At 38.7% G+C, this 22,302-nt stretch overlaps 1 protein-coding gene across 4 annotated transcripts in view; it reads left to right on the top strand.

Annotated features, from left to right (window-relative positions):
- The window catches only part of TAFA2 (TAFA chemokine like family member 2), a 483,266-nt gene that overhangs the window by 123,238 nt on the left and 337,726 nt on the right, over positions 1-22,302 (top strand). The gene's annotated exons all lie outside the window — the stretch shown is intronic.

Genomic DNA, 22,302 nt, shown 5'->3' with positions numbered 1-22,302 from the left:
GACTAAATAATACTCAAGAAGAAACTAATCTTCTAATGGAAATAAGTAAATGTACTCTGAAATCACAAAGAACTTTAAAATTTTTCCATTTCAGGTTGAATTAATGGAAAACACTTGCATCACTAAAAAAGAGAATTATCTTGAAGTGATAAAGTACTACAAGCATAAACCTAGAGACAGAGAAAACAGCCCTAGTACACAGTCATTACTGAGGTTTTTATGGAAACAAATACTTCCCTGTTGTGACGTTGGTTTGGTATTATAGACTTGGATTATTATTGTTTCATAAAGCATCTTAATGATACATAATAGGAATGTAATAGTGCATATCTTGCAAAGTTATTGTCAGTTCTGTATCAAAAATAAGTGGACCCCAATAAAAAAGTTCTATTTTGGGGCGCCTGGGTGGCTCGTGGGTTAAAACCTCTGCCTTCGGCTCAGGTCATGATCCCAAGGTCCTGGGATCGAGCCCCACATTGGGCTCTCCCCCGCTCCCCCGCCACCTGCTTTCTCCCCCCCCCCCCCACCTGCCTCTCTGCCTACTTGTGATCTCTGTCAAATAAAAAAATAAAATCTTAAAAAAAAAAGTTCTGTTCTAATTATTTTAGGAAGTTGATTTTTTCTTTTGAAACTTCCTAAAATCTCTTTTATAGCATAGTAACTTACTTAAGGGAATTATTTGAAATTTCCCATTTTGTACTGTGCAGAGGCCATTAATAAAACCTTTCCTTCTTCTTCCTAACCCAGCCTCTGTTTGTAGCCAGTACAAATTTCCTGCTTAAAGTCTACTATGGAATCAAGTGTGGTGGGCAGAATAATACCCTCTTCTCCCGAATGTGTGTGTCCTACTACTCAAAGCCTGGAGATGTGTTGCCTTCCATGGCTTTCTTTGTTTGGGCTACTCAACAGACCATGGGGGTAATAAATATCAGAAATCTGTTTCTCACAGCTCTGGAGGCTGGAAGTCTGTGATCAGAGTGTTGGCATTGTTGGATTCTGGTGAGGGCCCTATTCTGGTTTGCAGAAGGCTGTTTTTTCCTTGTACCTGTGCATGGCACAGAGGGTGAGAGAGTGCTTTCTCTCTTATAAGAGCCTCTTATAAGAATACTAGTCTGACCCATGAAGGCTTCACCCTATGACCTACATTCCTCTCAAAGGCCCCATCTCCTCATACTGTCCTGTGGCAGTTTAGGATTTCATTGTAAGACTTTTGGGAACTCATTCAGTCTATCATGAGGGCAAAAAAGGATTTGAAGATGTGGTCAAAGGTAAGGACAATGAAATGCGGGATTTTATGGGATTATAAGGGTGGGTCTGGTCTAATTGCTTGGGTCCTGAAGAATGGATCTTTCCCGGCTAGAGCTGAGACACAGAAGGGAGGAGGAAAGATTTCAAGTGGGAGACGGACTCCACCCACTGCCGCTGGCTTTGACAGGAGAGGATGGTGGTCTTGAACCAAGAAATTCCGTGGCGTTTACAAACCAAGAAAGGCCTTTAGCGGCTGGTCAGCAAGAAAACGGAGACCCTGGTCTTAAAACTGCAAGGAACTGAATTTGGTCAACAAGCAAGAAATGGATTTTCCGAGAGAGCCTACAAGTGGTAGATCAGAAAGGAACAGAGACCATATACAGTAACAGTCACGTTAGAGGCAATACAATGGCACTAAATTCATATCTCTCAATAGTTACCCTGAATGTTAATGGGCTAAATGCCCCTGTCAAAAGACATAGGGTATCAGAATGGATAAAAAAACAAAACCCATCTATATGTTGCCTCCAAGAAACTCATTTTAACCCCGAAGACACCTCCAGTTTTAAAGTGAGGGGGTGGAAAAGAATTTACCATGCTAATGGACATCAGAAGAAAGCAGGAGTGGCAATCCTTAGATCAATTAGATTTTAAGCCAAAGACTATAATAAGAGATGAGGAAGGACACTATATCATACTCAAAGGGTCTGTCCAACAAGAAGATTTAACAATTTTAAATATCTATGCCCCCAACGTGGGAGCAGCCAACTATATAAACCAATTAATAACAAAATCAAAGAAACACAACAACAATAATACAATAATAGTAGGGGACTTTAACACTCCCCTCACTGAAATTGACAGATCATCCAAGCAAAAGATCAGCAAGGAAATAAAGGCCTTAAACGACACACTGGACCAGATGGACATCACAGATATATTCAGAATATTTCATCCCAAAGCAACAGAATACACATTCTTCTCTAGTGCACATGGAACATTCTCCAGAATAGATCACATCCTCGGTCCTAAATCAGGACTCAACCGGTATCAAAGATTGGGATCATTCCCTGCATATTTTCAGACCACAATGCTCTAAAGCTAGAACTCAACCACAAAAGGAAGTTTGGAAAGAACCCAAATACATGGAGACTAAACAGCATCCTTCTAAAGAATGAATGGGTCAACCGGGAAATTAAAGAAGAATTGAAAAAAATCATGGAAACAAATGATAATGAAAATACAACGGTTCAAAATCTGTGGGACACAACAAAGGCAGTCCTGAGAGGAAAATATATAGCGGTACAAGCCTTTCTCAAGAAACAAGAAAGGTCTCAGGTACACAACCTAACCCGACACCTAAGGGAGCTGGAGAAAGAACAAGAAAGAAACCCTAAGCCCAGCAGGAGAAGAGAAATCAAAAAGATCAGAGCAGAAATCAATGAAATAGAAACCAAAAAAACAATAGAACAAATCAACGAAACTAGGAGCTGGTTCTTTGAAAGAATTAATAAAATTGATAAACCCCTGGCCCGACTTATCAAAAAGAAAAGAGAAAGGACCCAAATAAATAAAATCATGAATGAAAGAGGAGAGATCACAACTAACACCAAAGAAATACAAACTATTATAAGAACATACTATGAGCAACTCTACGGCAATAAATTTGACAATCTGGAAGAAATGGATGCATTCCTAGAAACATATAAACTACCACAACTGAACCAGGAAGAAATAGAAAGCCTGAACAGACCCATAACCAGTAAGGAGATTGAAACAGTCATTAAAAATCTCCAAACAAACAAAAGCCCAGGGCCAGACGGCTTCCCGGGGGAATTCTACCAAACATTTAAAGAAGAACTAATTCCTATTCTCCTGAAACTGTTCCAAAAAATAGAAATGGAAGGAAAACTTCCAAACTCATTTTCTGAGGCCAGCATCACCTTGATCCCAAAACCAGACAAGGATCCCACCAAAAAAGAGAGCTATAGACCAATATCCTTGATGAACACAGATGCGAAAATACTCAACAAAATACTAGCCAATAGGATTCAACAGTACATTAAAAAGATTATTCACCACGACCAAGTGGGATTTATTCCAGGGCTGCAAGGTTGGTTCAACATCCGCAAATCAATCAATGTGATACAACACATCAATAAAAGAAAGAACAAGAACCATATGATACTCTCAATAGATGCTGAAAAAGCATTTGACAAAGTACAGCATCCCTTCCTGATCAAAACTCTTCAAAGTGTAGGGATAGAGGGCACATACCTCAATATCATCAAAGCCATCTATGAAAAACCCACCGCAAATATCATTCTCAATGGAGAAAAACTGAAAGCTTTTCCACTAAGGTCAGGAACACGGCAGGGATGTCCATTATCACCACTGCTATTCAACATAGTACTAGAGGTCCTAGCCTCAGCAATCAGACAACAAAAGGAAATTAAAGGCATCCAAATCGGCAAAGAAGAAGTCAAATTATCACTCTTCACAGATGATATGATACTATATGTGGAAAACCCAAAAGATTCCACTCCAAAACTGCTAGAACTTATACAGGAATTCAGTAAAGTGTCAGGATATAAAATCAATGCACAGAAATCAGTTGCATTTCTCTACACCAACAGCAAGACAGAAGAAAGAGATATTAAGGAGTCAATCCCATTTACAATTGCATCCAAAACCATAAGATACCTAGGAATAAACCTAACCAAAGAGACACAGAATCTATACTCAGAAAACTATAAAGTACTCATGAAAGAAATTGAGGAAGACACAAAGAAATGGAAAAATGTTCCATGCTCCTGGATTGGAAGAATAAATATTGTGAAAATGTCTATGCTACCTAAAGCAATCTACACATTTAATGCAATTCCTATCAAAGTACCATCCATCTTTTTCAAAGAAATGGAACAAATAATGCTAAAATTTATATGGAACCAGAAAAGACCTCGAATAGCCAAAGGGATATTGAAAAAGAAAGCCAACGTTGGTGGCATCACAATTCCGGACTTCAAGCTCTATTACAAAGCTGTCATCATCAAGACAGCATGGTACTGGCACAAAAACAGACCCATAGATCAATGGAACAGAATAGAGAGCCCAGAAATAGACCCTCAAATCTATGGTCAACTCATCTTCGACAAAGCAGGAAAGAATGTCCAATGGAAAAAAGACAGCCTCTTCAATAAATGGTGCTGGGAAAATTGGACAGCCATATGCAGAAAAATGAAATTGGACCATTTCCTTACACCACACACAAAAATAGACTCAAAATGGATGAAGGACCTCAATGTGCGAAAGGAATCCATCAAAATCCTTGAGGAGAACACAGGCAGCAACCTCTTCGACCTCTGCCGCAGCAACATCTTCCTAGGAACAACGCAAAAGGCAAGGGAAGCAAGGGAAAAAATGAACTATTGGGATTTCATCAAGATCAAAAGCTTTTGCACAGCAAAGGAAACGGTTAACAAAATCAAAAGACAACTGACAGAATGGGAGAAGATATTTGCAAACGACATATCAGATAAAGGACTAGTGTCCAGAATCTATAAAGAACTTAGCAAACTCAACACCCAAAGAACAAATAATCCAATCAAGAAATGGGCAGAGGACATGAAGAGGTGGTATATATACACAATGGAATACTATGCAGCCATCAAAAGAAGTGAAATCTTGCCATTTGCGACAACATGCATGGAACTAGAGCATATCATGCTTAGCGAAATAAGTCAAGCAGAGAAAGACAACTATCATATGATCTTCCTCATATGAGGAAGCGGTGATGCAACATGGGGGCTTAAGTGGGTAGAAGAAGAATCAATGAAACAAGATGGGATTGGGAGGGAGACAAACCAAAAGTGACTCTTAATCTCACAAAACAAACTGAGGGTTCCTGGGGGGAGGGGGGTTGGGAGACGGGGGTGGGATTATGGACATTGGGGAGGGTATGTGCTTTGGTGAGTGCTGTGAAGTGTGTAAACCTGGTGATTCACAGACCTGTACCCCTGGGGATAAAAATATATGTTTATAAAAAATTAAAAAAAAAAAAAAAAGAAAAGAAATGGATTTTCCCTTAGAGCCTCCAGAAAGGAATGCAGCCTGCCAGCCCCTTGATTTTGGCATGAGGACCCATGGAACTGTAAGAAAATAAATTGTTGCTTTTGTAAGCCACTATGTTTGTGGTGACCTGTTACAGTAACAACAGAAAAGTAATAGAGGTAGGTTCACCTCTCCGCATCATTCCAGCGGATCAAGGCAATTGGGCAGTGGAATTGGATTTTTTTTTTTTCCACCCTACACCTCTCCTGTAAATTGGAATAATAATACTTGTTCAAATACCTTCCTGGGTGATTTTGAGGACCATGTTTGAAAACCATTGCAAACACCCATTGAAAATAGTCAGGTCCTTTAATAAGTCAGCATAGCTGAGCAGAGAATTTGTACCGGAGGGCTTTTTTTAATCCTTATTAGCTCTGTAGCCTTGGGAAAAATCACTGGAGTTTCAAGTCTTGGTTTCTTTACTTGTAAAGAGGTACGATAATATTCTCTATTTTATAGGGTTGGCCCTTACTAGATTTAACTGCAGGGTAGAAAGGGGCTGAGTTGGCCTGGATCCTCTCTGCTAAGTCCTTAACCAGCCCTTCCTCATAGTTGCAGCAGTGTGAGAAACTGGCAGAGCAAGATGCTTGGATGTAATCACTCTTGGTGTCATTATAAGTTTCTGCTTCAAATCCCTGGTCCTCAGACGTGGGACTGGACTGTGCAGGACTTCCAGAATTCTTCTTCTTTCTCATGTAAGACCTAGACTAGAAACAATCCCGTGGTCTTCCTTGGCCCTTTTCCCCAAGTCGATACTTTGAACTTGACACTTGATATCTTACCCCCGAAATGGTAAGATGAGCAGGAAGAGATGAACCCAAGTGAAAAAGGCATCATATTTTTTTCTCTGGGATTTAGAGCAGAGATGGCCTAATTGGCCCACTTGCAGACGTCCTCAGAGTGGGGTAGGGAAAGAACCTCCCTGGCTAGACAGTCTGAGGATTGTCTTTCTACGCTTCCTGTATGACTGCAAACACTTCCAAATAGGGCTGAGAAAGAGATAATCTTATTTAAAAAGGAGGGGGGGGAAGATTCAAAGTGTTAAAAGGATACCCTATTATAGAAGAGCCTTTAAAGTCTTGTCACCTTGAAAACCCTTCTCTCCTATTCCAATATTTTTCTCTAGCTTGCTTATGTATTTATTTATAAAGTTGACACATGATGTTACATTAGTTTCAGGTGTGTAACATAGTGATTCCACAAGTTTATAAGGTATGGTATGTTCACCAGAAGTGTATCCACCATCTGTCACCGTATAGTATTACTTTTAAGTATCTTCTCTTCTATTAATTCTCTACATCCAGATTCAAGAAACATTAGTCTCCGCTATAGGGCAGAGCATATTCTGAACAGACTTAGTGAGCATTCTAAGATGATAGATTAGATTCTGAAAACGAAGGGTCAGAGCTAAGTAAAATGGCCCACTAGAAGAGTTTCATGTTTTATAGGTGTTTTTTTCTGGGCTTCCTCTGGACTTCTTAGTGCCATGTCCTTCTCACCCTTACAGTAAATAGCTTAATGTCCTCAGACTTACTAGCATGTCAGTTTCCTGTGAGCAAGGAGTTTTTTCACTTGAATACACTAATATGTTTCCAAAAGCTAGAGAACAGTCTAATCTGGTACCTTGTAGGTGTTCAATAAGTGTTTGTCCAGTGAATATGAATGAATGAATGAATGAATGAATGAACACTTCTTCTTTGGGCACCTTATAGCTTTCCTTATTCCTGTGATGCCTCCAGTTTCCAAAATCAACTTCTTGTACCTCATAATATAAGTAATTTTCTAATGGTGATCTGATTTAATTTTATAGAAAGTTTAAACTAAAAATGTAGCATTTGTTTCCTCCCTCATATCTCGTGACTGCCCTTTCACCCCACACCCCTCACTGTAGGATATATTTAATACTTGTAACATCCTCGGCGATATCTGCCTACAGGAACTTCTATCTGATGGCTGTTCAGGACAGAGGACAGGAGACAAAAACCTAAAGCCCACCCAACGTGGACAGTTTTTTTTTTTTTTTAAAGATTTTATTTATTTATTTGACAGACAGAGATCACAAGTAGACAGAGAGGCAGGCAGAGAGAGAGAGAGGGAAGCAGGCTCCCTGCTGAGCAGAGAGCCCGATGCGGGACTCGATCCCAGGACCCTAAGATCATGACCTGAGCCGAAGGCAGCGGCTTAACCCACTGAGCCACCCAGGCGCCCCCCCAAAGTGGACAGTTTTAGAGACCAAACAGTTCCAACTTTATGGAAGAACAAACCTGTACAAACCCACTGAATGGAAAAATGAGACCAGAAAATATACTTGTCATGATGTTGTTGGATTTTAGGGGGAAAAAAACCACCCCTGAGAATTTGTGGAAAAATTGTGGTTCTTGATTGAGTTTGAAATTTGAATTCTTGCTGTTGGTGTGGTCCATAAGAAACCTAAAACTGGAAGCTGATCTCGTCATGTTCTAGATTTCCTTACTCTTGAGGTTATTGGTAGAAGCCAACCTAAATCTTCTCCAGAGGACGTTTCTTAAATCTGTGCCTCCAAGAATTAAAAAAAAAAAAAGAATTTCAATGAAGAAAATGACCTTCTAGTTGAAAGATGACCTGATATGAGAGAACCAGCTGAGACAAGAAACAGTAGAATCAGACCCCGTGGTGGACAGACTCGAAGGTGACCCATGATCCCTGCTACCTGATGTTCACAACCTTATGTGGTCTCCTGCCGCCGCCTCATTACAAAGATAATCATCTCAATGGAAAGACAGATTCTATACAGAGGAATGATGCACATAGCTGCCTTTTGTCTAGCAAGAATGGGAGCCAGAGGACGGTATAATCATACCTTAAATTATTAAAAGAAAACTACCTCACTATCATTTCCTATTTAGCAAACCAGTCTTTCAAGAATAAGCACAAAACAGGGGACCTGTGTGGCTTTGTCATGATCTCGGGATCCTGGAATCAAACCCCACATCGGGCTCCCTGCTCGGCAGGAAGCCTGCTTCTCCCTGTGCCATTACTGTTGCTTGTGTTTCCTCTCTTGCTCTGTCTCTCTCTCTGTGTCAAATAAATAAATAAAATCTTTAAAAAAAAAAAGAATAAGGGGAGCATCTGGGTGGCTCAGTGGGTTGAGCCGCTGCCTTCAGCTCAAGTCATGGTCTCAGGATCCTGGGATGGAGCCCCACATCGGGCTCTCTGCTCGGCGGGGAGCCTGCTTCCCCCTTCCCACCTCTCTGCCTACTTGTGATCTCTGTCTATCAAGTAAATAAATAAAATCTTTTAAAAAAGTAAAAGCATAAAGAATAAGCACAAAACAGATTTTCAGACCATTAAATACAGAGCTTAACATCAATATACCCTTCATTATAGGAAATGCTAACGCACGTACTGAAGAGTCATTCATTCAGGGAGATCTGAACACGAGAAGGAATGGTGACCAAAGAAAATTACAAACTTGTGGCTACAGCTAAGCTGATACCCACTAAATGAAGCAGTACTGATCATAACTAATTAGCGTGCTCAAAGCGATAGAACTGAAATATTTGACAACAGTGTAAAATTGAAGGAGGAGTATGATGAGTTCAAGTATCTTAAATTATATTTTTTGAAAGGGTAATGCTGATTAATACTACACTTTATATTTTCAAGTGTGCATAATAAAATGTCAAGGGTAGGACTCAAAGAAAAGGGACAGAATATATAATTTCCAAATTAGTAAAGTAAGAAAAAGGAACAAGAAAGAAAATAATTTAAAATAAGGCAAGGGGGCACCTGGGGGGGCTCAGTTGGTTGAGTGTCTGACTCTTGATTTCGGCTCAGGCCCTGATTTCAGAGTTTTGTGGACTCCATGCTCAGTGGGGAGGCTGCTTGAGAGTCTCTCTCCCTGGCCCTTTGCCCCTCCCTCTTCTCTTTCTCTAAATAAACAAACCTTTAAAAAAATTAAGGCAAGAAAGGAAGGCAAAAGCATGAGAGAAAAATAGAAAACACAATATAGTAGAGTACAAGTAAGTCCACATATAATCACAATTTAGGAAAAAAACACAGTTTTAGGAGAATCAACAGAGTCAAAATTTGTATCCTTGGAAAGACCAATGAAATTAGCAAATACCTAATATGATAGGTCTAGTAAAAGAGAGAAAAAGCAGGAATAAAAAATTAAGAATAAAAAAGTGGGGCACAATTGAGACATTAACAAGATCAGAAAGCTATTGTGAATAATTTAATGGTAATAAAATTGAAAAACTCAGCCCAAAGTGGTACAAAAGTTTTAGAAAATTATTTTTCATCCAAACTCATAAAGAAATAGAAAACCTTATCATTTTTATAAGCATTGAAGAAATTGAATCATTTAGTAAAAATATATGCACAAATAAGATACCAGGTTCCCATGGCATCAGAGCAAAATTCATCCCAACATTGAAGGAACAAGCAAATCCAGTACGCCACCATAAACTTTTTCCAGGAATAGCAGTGGGAGGTACTGTACCATCTTGACATCAAAATCAGAAAAGGAGTTTAGGAGAAAAGAAAATTGCAGACCTTTCTCAGGAATGTAAGTAGAAAAGCCTAAACAAAGTGCTAGCTAATCTTATCTTGACTAGGGATTAGACACTCTTTCCCCCACCCCCCCTTTTTTTTTTTTTTTTAAAGATTTTATTTATTTACTTGAGAGAGAGACAATGAGAGAGAGCATGAGCGAGAAGAAGGTCAGAGAGAGAAGCAGACTCCCCATGGAGCTGGGAGCCCAACGCGGGACTCGATCCCGGGACTCCAGGATCATGACCTTAGCCGAAGGCAGTCGTCCAACCAACTGAGCCACCCAGGCATCCCTCCCCGACCCCTTTTTAAGAAGATGTTCCTTTGTTGTTAATACCCAAGGCAGACAGCACCTGTTTAGCTTGCTAGGGAATGCAGGAGTTAATGTCTTTGAATTTGTTCTTGATTTTGATTTTCTCTGGATGGCCAAACATGTGACCTCAGTGTTCTTGGGAGATCTTAGCTAGAGGATGTGTTCATCCCCAGGTATTAAGGTACATATCAGAGTGGAGAAGTCAGCCTGAGAAAGTTACGGATTGCTGACAGAGCACTAGGAAAGTGGGTATGTCATGATGAGGGAAATGAGGTTGGTTGGCGAGTCTGTGGACCACAAACCCTAGGTCCCAGGAAGTTCCGGGACAATTGATTGCTGCTAATAAATATACTCTCAGGGACTGTTAGACCATATGTTGCTGCTACTACATAATATATGCCACACTGATGCTTAGATACGTCAGGCTGTCTTTTAAGTTATGTTCAGACATTGTGGCTAGTTATTTTTGTGGTATGATAACCTATTTATTCATGAAAATTAGAGGGAATAGTGGTTCCTACAATAGAGTTATTGCTGAAGAAGAAATTTTATTTTCAAAAAAACATAATTTAATGATTATTTTCTTAGAGGATGTTTTATACTTCTGGGAACCTAACAAGCTGACCAATATGTAGTTTGACTTTATTCAACTTCAAGTATCTTCCCCACCCTTACTCTCCCCAAAAAGGAGTTAGAAGACATGGATGAACAATGACAAAAGAGAAGTTTTATTTCCAGTTTTTAAAAATGTAAATCATAACATCAGGAATGAAATTATGGACTTGAATGCGGAGAATCATTTTTCTGTATTTGTTAGAACTTGAGATGTTGTGGAAGTATATGATGCATTCTTGGGTTTGTGTGGGAAGCCAACTATGTAGATAAATTGTAAGCAGTAGTCAAGAGTTTTACGTTTTACTTTTATATTTATGTATAATAGCTCACTTGCAAAGGTTTTTGACAGGTACTTATAAGAAAAGATTTTAATTGTAATTCAGCATGTACACAAATACCTAATTGAAAAAGAGAGACTATGGAAAAGAGAGACTATAAGACTCTCTTTATGGGAAGAGAGTCTTATAAAATGATAAACTTTAATATTTTTTTTCCTCTTTTATTCCATTCTGTTATTCAGCTAAAACAATGCAGGTCGTAAACAACTAAATTGATTTGGGGACACACTATTGGGTCACAACCTGCAGTTTGAAAAATATTATTTAAAATAAAATTAGATTGCTAATCTCTCTTTAGGTAACTACTGATCTCTGTCACTGCAAATTACTTAGGTAGAGTCACTTGAAATCATTTTTACCCCCAGTCTTTCTAGTTTGCCATTGAAATGGTGGCAGCATGATAATTGTAACCTACATAACACATAATCATCTTTGATAAGTTTAATTCTGCTGCTGAACGTTGGGATTAATGCCCATGGTAACGGAATGTAGAAATAACTATACTTACCATTGTAATAAGTTGACTAAATGGTATGTGGAAAATCAGATGGAAAGGAGGTTCCCTTCTACTGTAGGTATTTTTAAAATTCCAAAATATATGGGTTAAATACTAACTGTTCCTGTGATCTAGGAAAACCTATTGTGTGTATGAGATTAGCTTGTTTCTTATATTTAGATGATTAAAAATACATTTAAAATATGATACTGTATTGAAATCCTAATGTTGCCATATTTTAAATTGTGACACCATTTTATAATTCTTTGGTTCTGACATCACCGATAAAATAAATGCAGCTCCAGAAAACAATGCATTTTAAAATGCCATGAAATGGACCCAAGTGTTATCTATTTAGAACACAGCTGTATAGAATAGAATGTTGTTTTATGTAAAGTAGCAGCTTTCACACTTCATGTATCTAGAAGAGCTTTATAAAACAAAGCATTAAGTGTGAACTGCTCCATTTTTATTCAAAGTTTATGAGATTGCAGAAGTACCATTATATTGCCTTTGCTTTAAAATGCAATTCACGGTAAAAGACGTCTTCCTTTTCTTTTTTAATAAGTTTCAGTGGGCTGAAGCTTAAAGTGTCTTATACCTCGCATCCATTTCCCCAGGCTGAAGACATTGAGGTGAACTCTGATTTTGCATGCTCTGTTGCTTTGTGGATAACACAATGTGTAAGTCTTCATGTTACATCTAAGGCACCAGTGGTGAAAGGCAAAATATAAGCCTTTTAATACCGTGTCCATTTTTGAGTTTGTGCACCAGCAGACACGCTTTCTGTATTTGACTTGTAGTTGTTAACCACAAATCTGTCGCTGGCTATACTTTTGCCTTTTGCATTTCTGATCTACTTGTTGGCCAAAGACATTGTTTCAGCATCCTGCCTGATGTGCACAGGACCTGCCTGGCAGCCCTTACCAGCCCCCAGAAGTATACAGCTCTCTCATATCCGTGGAGTTGGGCTCTCTAATCCAGAACCCAGAAAAGAGAATGTATTACTAATGGCTAATATTCAACATTTTCTATGTATTAAGCTCTGTTTATAGTAGATTACAAATACTCTCTCCTGTCAACCCTATGAGATAGATTCTGATATTATTCATTATTCCATTTTGCTGCAGAGCAAACGGACACCAAGGGTACAGTTAAGTATCACATCCACAGTCAGCCAGTTACTAAGCAATAGTTAAAATCTGCATTAGGGAATCTCATTATGGTTTGCAAGTTGAGAAAGGCAGAGTCCCCCTTAATATTTTTCTAATAAATTGAGTTCCTGAAGCTTATTTGGTTGGTGTTGTGGATGCTTTGCTTTATTTGATGCTGAAACAATATTTTCAGTAAATAAGTACTTCAGATAGGATCATACTAAATAGCTTGAGCTACAAAATTTTTAGCTTATTTATTGATTTTTATTTCAAAGTTGGTTAATTATCCATTTGTTATATTTACATAACAATCTTATTTACTCTGCATGTTTCTCTCTACAGTAGAGGGTCTTTTCTATTTCTCTTTGTGTAAAGGTTCTCCTTCAAACTCACAGTGAAGGATAACAAAGGATATTCTGAAAAACATACCAGTAGATTAAACATATGTATTCAGATGGGACATTTGCGTGGCTCAGTGGGTTAAGCATCTGCCTTAGGCTTTGGCCATGAAACCAGGGTCCTGGGATTGAGGTCCACATCGGGGCTCCTTGATCAGTGGGGAGCCTGCTTCTTCCTCTCTCTCTGCCTGCCGTTCCCCTGCTTGCGTTCTCTCTCTGCGTCAAATAATAAATAAGTAAATTAATAAATAAATGTATTCAGAGAGGCATTTGTATGGACCGAAGAAGTGAAAATCTACTGAGAAAATATTAATTAGGGTTGTTATGATATGCATGAAACTTGGAAAAATTATTGCTTAGGGAAAGAATACTGTTGGCTTTTCATGATTTTGAGTTGGATGACAAGAAATTAAATTAACTCTGATTTTGGAAGTGTTTAAGGCAGTATCAGTAAGTGGTCTAACAGCCCCAGGAGATTAAATTTTGGATCTTTGCAGTGCGTTGGCTTACTGCTCAATTCAGAAATTTCTGTGCAGTAAAAGTAATCCCTACCCTTTTAACATTTCTCCCTATAACTTTTTACTTCTTAAATGAGCCAGTGCTCACCTAGTATGCCCAATGCTGCTTAGCATGACCCTATTTGAAATACTTGTTTACTAAAATTAATTCAGCCTAAAATGAAATAAAGCATTCATAATAGTGACAAAATAAGTTTCAGTAACTCAGTTTTTTGAATGAATGGAGTCAACTTGCTCAGTAAACTTAAATTATCTGAACATTTTTAAATCTAGAGAATCTGGGTGGCTCAGCTGGTTGTGCGTCTGCCTGTGGCTCCCGTCATGATCCTGGGGTCCTGGGATCAAGTACTGCATGAGGCTTCCTGCTCACCAAGGAGTCTGCTTCTCCCTCTCCTTCTGCCCTCCCCTCTGCTTATGTGCTTTCTTTCTCTTTTTCTCTCAAATAAGTAAACAAAATCTTAAAAAAAAAATTAAATGTATACCCCTATTTAGCAAACAATAAAGATCTTGCTTGGATACAGTTTTCCTCTATGACTAATACTTCTACAAAATCTGCCTGTTCTTTTAAATCGTACTTTGGAGTTTATATGCTGAGTCAGACTCTGGTGTTTTAGAACCATGAGAATTTAGGCAGAGCAGCTTTCATCATTTCATCATTTTAATTGTTCGACAGAACCAGTTGGATATACTGAACACCTACTAGGTGTTGATTCACTGCCAAGTGCTGGAAGGACTGATAGAATGTGTAGGCAGAGGACTATTTAAAATATTAATATACAAAAGTATGTAATCACTAGTCACTTAGCGCATACATGTTAAGACAGTCTTCCCAGAATGCAGAGAAGGTAAAACAAGGAGATACTGGTAAATGTCAGAGACACCTGTTGTAACTGAATTCAAGTTTGTGTGCCCGAGGTGCACCAAAGTCTATCACTGAGACATAAAATTGTGCAAAGAAAGTTTGAGAGGCTGCCAGATGAGGACAGGGAAGGAAGCCTTAACGTCCTCCCTTCCCCAGGAAGGAAGGTCAAGGATTCTTAAAGCAGGAGAAAAAGGATCTGAGTAAAGGGAGGGGGAGCTATTTTACTCAAAATCAGATGAAGGAAGTTACTAAATAAGGGAGGGTTAATTTCATCTTCTGTTCAGAGAGGAGGTCATTAGTCCCAGCTGGTCCTGGCTGGCTTCTTGATGAAACCTTGTGTTTCCTACAAAACAGCAAAATTAACATATGGTTGTCCCATGTCAGGCAGGAGCATTATAGAAAAATGGCAGCAGACAGCACGCTGAGAGCAAACAAAATTTTGGTAAGAGTTGCAGCTGCACTGTTCTGCCCTGTTAAGTTTTTGGTTACTGGTTTTGTTTCACTATGAAGATGTTAGCTCAATTTTTAAAATTGAGATTGGTAAACTGTGGCCTGCCAGACAATTAATGGCCCATGGCCCGCTGTTGTGAATAAAGTTTTATTGGGGTTTGGCATCTTATTAGTTCCTTTATTGTCTATGGCTGCTTTCATACTGCAAAGGCAGCATTAGGAGACCATAGGGACTGTAAAGCCAAAAATATTTATTGTCTGATCCTTTATAGAAAATATTTGCTGAGACTTGGCCTAAAATATATGTGAAAATTATTTGTAACTTCTCTTCAAGATATTGTATGTACACATTTAAGTTGTAATATCATGTAACTTGAGTACTGTGGTTTGGAATGAAATTTTCTTAAAATGCCACAGTGAATCATTATATTTTATGATATGAAAAGATATGTTCAGAAACTATCTTTGGAAAAATCTATTTTTTATTACTGTAAAACTGCTTTAAGAATAGGTTGTGTTTTTGACTGAAATGAATTTTTATTTTGTATGGAGATTTAGTTCTCATCAATTGGCTATTTTGATCCTGACAAGGAAAATTGGAATGTTAACATAGTTTCTACTTTCTGCATTTGATACTTTGTTAATGGGAGTTAGTATATAAGTTTCTCACTTACAGAATGTTGCAGTTGATAGTAAATCATAAGTTAGCAATTACATATTACTTTGACTTAGTGGCAGTGTACCACACCACAGTGTGATGTCCATAAGTTTCATGTTACATGATAGTCATTCACCTTATAAAATGTATCCAGTGGTTGAATGAGAAACATTAGAATAATTGGTTTATTTTTTGAAGGTTGGCATAAAATCATTTTGAAATGAATAACACTTCTATATGTTTTAGTTTTATTTAATCCATTTAAACATTTTTTTCCCTGGCCGTGTGGGATATAGTTCTAAGGACTAAAGTGTATCTTACCGCTGAGTGGCATCTTACATGTGGCTCTTAATATAGTAAGCCTTGACTGATTGTGCGTTTGTGCGTTTGCTTCTCTCCCTGTTTCTATCTCCTCATAGGCGGGTGATGGGTATGCACAGTGCCTGGCTCACTACAGTCACTGAGTAAATAAATTGTGTTGAATTGAAGGATCCCTGTAATGAGAAATTGCACATTTAGAAAATTCTCCTTGAATTCCAAAGTATTCTTACTGTTCTTACTCTTACTTAGAATACAGTGAGAGAAAGACTGTTTGTTGCACTTGATCTCCAAAAGGAGGGCCCATGCATGATTCCTCTTTTTATTGTCAGCACCTGTCACAGAGTGTGGAGTTTAAACTTGCCAAGCAAGGTTATTAGTAATAGGCCTAGTGTTCCTTATCACACACAAAAATAGGCATTTGTTTCTGGATCTGGATGAAGTCCTTTCACGTGAAGCAGGCGAGAGGAGGAGGAGTAAGGAGTAATCTGTATGCCTCACTGGGTTGAAGGTCTGAATAGTCAAGGATTGCTGAATGGATGAACGGAAGACTGGTAATTAGACTCCTAGCTGTCAGGAAGCCTGCAATTGAAATATTAGAGCTATACCAAGAGCTGATTTAGCAAAAAAAGGTATTTTTTTTTCCTCTGGCATAATTTAGCAACACTGAGGATGCTATTAAGGTATGTTCCCTTGGAGAGAGTGAATTTTCAGACCTGAAAATGTTGGCATTTTTGAAATCCTGGAGAAATCTTCCAGACTGAGAGATGGGAAGGGATCCAAGTCTGCTTTTCAAGGATGCTTCGAGTCGTGGTACGATGGCAAAGGTGTAATAAGTGCTCTTTAGAAGGTGACAAAAACTGATCTGTAGTGTTTTCCAGCTTCTGTTGTGTAAATACTCCCACCATGGCTGATTTAAGCTGCTGACTTGACATCACTGAAAATGGAGTTGATAAGAAATACCCAGCATTGACTCTCAGGAGGACCAGCCAGATCTAGCACACAGCTCTTTAAAGTAACCTTAGCTCTTTGTTGTAGGGATTTACTGCAAGGTTACTAGAAATTATATGGACATTTTCCACGTTATTAACTAATGAGTATGAATGTGACCATTTGTTTTATGCACAGGGGTGAATATGAAATTGTGACAAGTTTGCAACAAAGTTTCCTTCTTTTTAATTTGGTGGGAGACACAGTTGTAGTTTCCAAAATTTGTGTCTCAGAAAGGCCAGAACGCACAGTACCAGGAATTTCCTTTGCTGTTCAGTAGCGGTGACAAGTAAAAGCATCTCATAATTCTCTTTTCAAATGAATGGGCTATCCCAAAGGTGCAAAGAAGAGGTGGCTTTGGGAATTTTTGCTATTACTGGAATGAGCCAGCACCATGTAATTGCCCTAGCCGACACTGATTTGGTTTTGTGAATCTACAGTTTTCTGAATAATTAATACTGAATCAAGTGATTCATTTTTAAAATTTATTTTATTATTATTTTTTAATGATTTTACTCGTACACTTATGAGAGAGAGAGTGAGCACAGCAGGGGGAGCAGCAGGCAGAGGGAGAAAGCCAACTCCATGCTAAACAAGGAGCCCGATGTGGGCCTTGATCCCAGGACCTTGGGATCAAGGCCTGAGTCAAAGGCAGACGTCCAAACATCATTTTTCTGAAATGCTTCATTTTTGCTATTCAAGTGGCAGTTTGGAACGTCTGAGAAGCCTCATTCTTTTATAGGCAGCTGGTAGCAGTGCTTCCCTGCAGCACTATGTCAATCCTGTGTCTGTGTGCTAGGTACATGGGCTGTGCCTTCATTGTAAAATTTCTCACAAGAGTCTGACTTCCTCTTTCTCTGTGTTGCTAATATGCCACTCAAAAAACTGAATAGCATATGGACATAATTATATAAATTTACTTCATGCAGGAAACTTGGTCATCATATCCTATTTTTCCTATATATGCTGACTTTCTTTTAAAGCTGTTTATGGGATTTAAGACATTCTTTCATTGTCTTCATAGAAATAGGGTTTCACTTCATTTCTTCTTTATATTTTCCCACTTCCTCCTGAACTTGGTGTTGTTTAGCTTCTTTTCCCACAATTCACCTGCAAATGGTTTCGTTAAGCACTCTCTCTGCTGTCCTCATTTCCTGCTTGTTCTCTGTAAGACCTCAGCCAAACTCATGCCTTTCTCAGGAAGGCCAGGGGGTGTGGCCTCATGCCTTGTTGCCCCCTCCTACCACTAAGTTAGGTGCTATGTTCTTCTTGCCTGGGCGATTCCAACTGTCTGCTAAAATCTGTCTTTACGTGTCTTCTCTCCAGTCCACAGTGCAGCTGGAGTGAAACACCTAAAATGAAAAGCTGATCATGGTGGGTGTCATTGGGCTTCCCTAGTAGGGCAATAATTTGGTTCCCTTCTAAAAAACTTCTCGTCAAGCAGAAAGAAGTCAAGTGTATGGTTTCACTTACTTGTGGAGCATAAGGAATAACACGGAGGACATGGGGAGATGGAGATGAGAAGGGAGTTGGGGGAAATTGGAGGGGGCAATGAAGCATGAGAGACTGTGGACTCTGAGAAAGAAACTGAGGGTTTTGGAGTGGAGGGGAGTGGGGGGTTGGGTGAGCCTGGTGGTGGGTATAATGGAGGGCATTGGGTGTGATGCATAAATGATGCTGCAACACTGAAAAGAAAAATAAAATAAATAATAAAAAAGAATGGTATTGGGGTGCTTTGGTGCTCAGTTGGTTAAGCATCTGCCTTTGGCTTAGGTCACTATCCCGGGTTCCTGGGATCTAGACCCGCATCAGGCTCCCTGCTCAGTGGGGAGTTTGCTTCTCTCTCTCTCTCCCTCTGCTGCGCCCCCTGCTTGTTCTCTCTCTCTGTAAAGCTTATAATAAATAAATAAAATCTTAAAAAAATAAAGAATGATATTAACTATAGATTTCTCCTAAGTGTGCTTTATCAGACTGAGGACGTTTTCTTCCATTACTTGTATACTGAGTTTTGTGTGTGTGTTTTTTTTTTTTTAAGGCCACAACAGACATTAAATTTTATCCAGTGCTGTTTCTGCATTCATGGAAAAAAAAAACAACCCTCTTTATCCTTACACATTTATTTAGACGGCTGCCTTGGAGGGGCCAGCGATTTGATGAGGGCTGCTGGTGGCTGGCTCAGTAAGTCCCACCTGTTTGCCCAGGTGGGCATGTTACTGGAGTCACGGGGAAGTATCTGTTGGAGGATATACTCTACCTCAGGAGACTTACTGAACTAGTCTTTCTTAGAGCCTGTCCCTGAGAGGACTTCCTAAAATACAGTTTTCACCATCATGATCCATTTCTGATGATAGTTTCTTGGTAACATGAGCAGCTGCATGGCTAGTCACTCTCTTAATGTGGTTCTGCCTACAGATACTTTGTCTGTTATCATATTGATGTCGTTTTGGAATATAGCTGAGGTTTAGTGGGGTGAGGTCCAGAGCTGACGCCCAAGAAAGAATTCTTGAGATGTATTTAGTGTAAAATTGTGGTTTTATTAAAGTACAGGGACAGGACCAGTGTGCCTGTGTGCGGAAAGTGCTGTGGCACCTGGGTTGTGAGGTGTGGCTGATTATATACTTGGAGCTGGGGGAGGTTAAGGAAAAGGGAGGTGGTTGGAAGAACTTTTTTTATGCTAAAGCGGATCTATAAGACACTGAAGGCCTTGCCACTGTCTAGTTAAAGTTGCTTTTCCCTCTAGGAAGGTATTAACATTAAGACTCTTGGGAACTTCCTGGAGGAATGTGGGGGATGAGGGGAGAGTCGCGGGGTGGCAGCTTCTGCTTCATTCCCAGCCTTCTGCTACCTCGTCAATATCTTGAGGCGATACATTCCTTTCATTTGGCTGAGTGTGTGTTTAATGTGTACGTAGTACTCAGTGGTACTATTCACAGATTTTAAGGGGTGCTGTCCTTTACTATAAAATAACTCAATTATGTTAAGATTTATGCCTTCCGTCATACAAAATCATTTAGCGCTCTATTAATTTAGTGATTCGGACAGTTTGTATATTGAGTTTACTCACAATATGGCTTGTTTATAATAATCTAGTGGGGGCAAAAGTAATAATGAATTTGATATAACAGCATTACAATCAGAGCTTGAGCAGTAAATAAAGGGGTGACGGACAAGTGAAAATTGAGGAATTTGGAAAATGTAACCTGGAAAAAGTTGGCTGCTAAGTGGAAATTTTGATTTCCAGTATCCCAGGGGTATTGTTACTGTCTTATATCTGCTTTTACCAAAACTATCTAATGCGGATATTGGAAAGATACTTGCTGGGCTGGAAGCAATCTCTTATGGGGATCACCAACAGAAGAATTATTAAAAAAAATCTGCTTCAGAATTTACTTTATCATAACACATGCTTTCTTTGAAGCAGGAATGTGTGTGGTTGTGGGGTTTTTTGGTTTCGTTTTGCCTGTAAAATTTTGAGGACTTATGCATCAAGGACTTTAGAAGCAGTTGTATTTGGGAACTTTCAGACAGAAGGGGCAGTGGCACCATCTCCATTTTGACCTCTACTTCAACACATCCTGGTATTCCGGGGAATTCAGAACTATATTGTTCTTATTTAGAAAAAAATTTAATTGAAGGATACTTGACATGTAAGGTTAGTTTCAGGAGTACAACATAGTATTTCTACAATTTTTTTCTTATTTTTTAAAAGATTTTATTTATTTATTAGATAGAGCACGAGAACACGAGCAGGAGAGAGAGAGGGAGAAGTAGGCTCCTTGCAGAGCAGGGAGCCTGACCTGGGGCTCCATCCCAGGACCCCAAGATCATAGCCTGAGCCAAAGGCAAACGCTTAACCCACTGAGCCACCCAGGCACCCCTCTGCCATTCTTTATATTACACAATGCTCACTAGGGTAAGTGCTACCCAGTTGTAACACTGCACTTACCCTAGTGAGTTGGCGTTGTGACAACCTTACTGATTTTCTTTTTTTTTTTTTTTAAATCTTATTTATTTACTTGTCAGAGAGAGAGAGAGAGACAGACAGTGCACAAGCAGGCAGAGGCAGAGAGAGAAGCAGGCTCCCCACCGAGGAGCCTGATGTGGGACTCGATCCGAGGACCCTGTGATCATGACCTGAGCCGAAGGCAGTGGCTTAACCCACTGAGCCACCCAGGTGCCCCTCAGTTTTACTTTTAAACAGATATTTGTAAAATATGTCAACTGACCGTGGGTAAATAAGTTTGAAAAGCCACATGGGAAGTTGAATTAATGACACCTAACAGTATTCTATGATCAGATAAACCCAGCACCTAATTAAATTTATTCTTCATTATTTCTTATTGTTTCCTCTATTTAGCTTAACATTGGTAGTAGTAATAAATTTGTATTACATAAGGCTCTGTAATTTATAAAATAATGTCACCTATACCATCTAATTTAATCGTCACTGTGATTCTGGGATGTAAGTTGAGCTGATATATTAAGAGAAAATTGAGATTTAGAGAGGTTGTGGCTTGCCAAATATCATACAGCTTATCTGGATCTAAAATCCAGGATTTAAATTCTGGCATCTGGCCTTCTTTGTTTCTTTCCACTCTCCCTCCATCACTTTTATTTCTGTCTTATAGATCTTGTTACCAATGAGGTATTAAAGAGACATCAGAACTGATCAAAATCTCTTGCTGAGAAAACATTTATCACCTATTCATAAATCACATTTGTTAATGCTATAATTTCTGACCCAATTATAGTTACTATTTTACTTTCCTAATTTTAGGATGATCTTAGATTTTCTACACGCATTTTTTTCCTAAGAAATAAAAAATCAAATTATAATTTAAAATTCTTGGGATTTTGCAAATACTAGGTTGAAGTATTAACATTCTCTAATGAACAGAACAGTAATCTGTTAAATAACCATTGGACCAAGACAAATCCCTGAATCCACACGGTGTTAGTTATTCATATATTGATTCTGACAAGTGTTTTTGCTGATTTAGTAAGGCATAAACAATTAAATGAAGTGGGCCAAGTAACAATTATAGTAACTCTACTTAAATCTGTGTAAGATTCTTTACGTTCATAAATTTTTTATTTCTGTAATAGCATTTTATGTGAGACATGTTTGGTGTAGACAGTCAAAAAATAAGAGCATTTTCCACTTCATTTAAAAATATTTCCATCAGTTAGATAACAATACACCAAAATTTAGAAGAATGTGTTTAAATGTGAACATCTGTTTTGTTTTTCCTTTAACACTTGAAGTGATTTATAACCCACACTAAATTTTGTTCTGCGTAT

The sequence above is a fragment of the Mustela nivalis genome (genome assembly GCF_964662115.1).
Source record: "Mustela nivalis genome assembly, chromosome: 7".
NCBI lineage: Eukaryota > Metazoa > Chordata > Mammalia > Carnivora > Mustelidae > Mustela > Mustela nivalis.
Note: the sequence above shows the minus strand (reverse complement) of the source record. Positions and strands in the feature narration are given on the sequence as shown.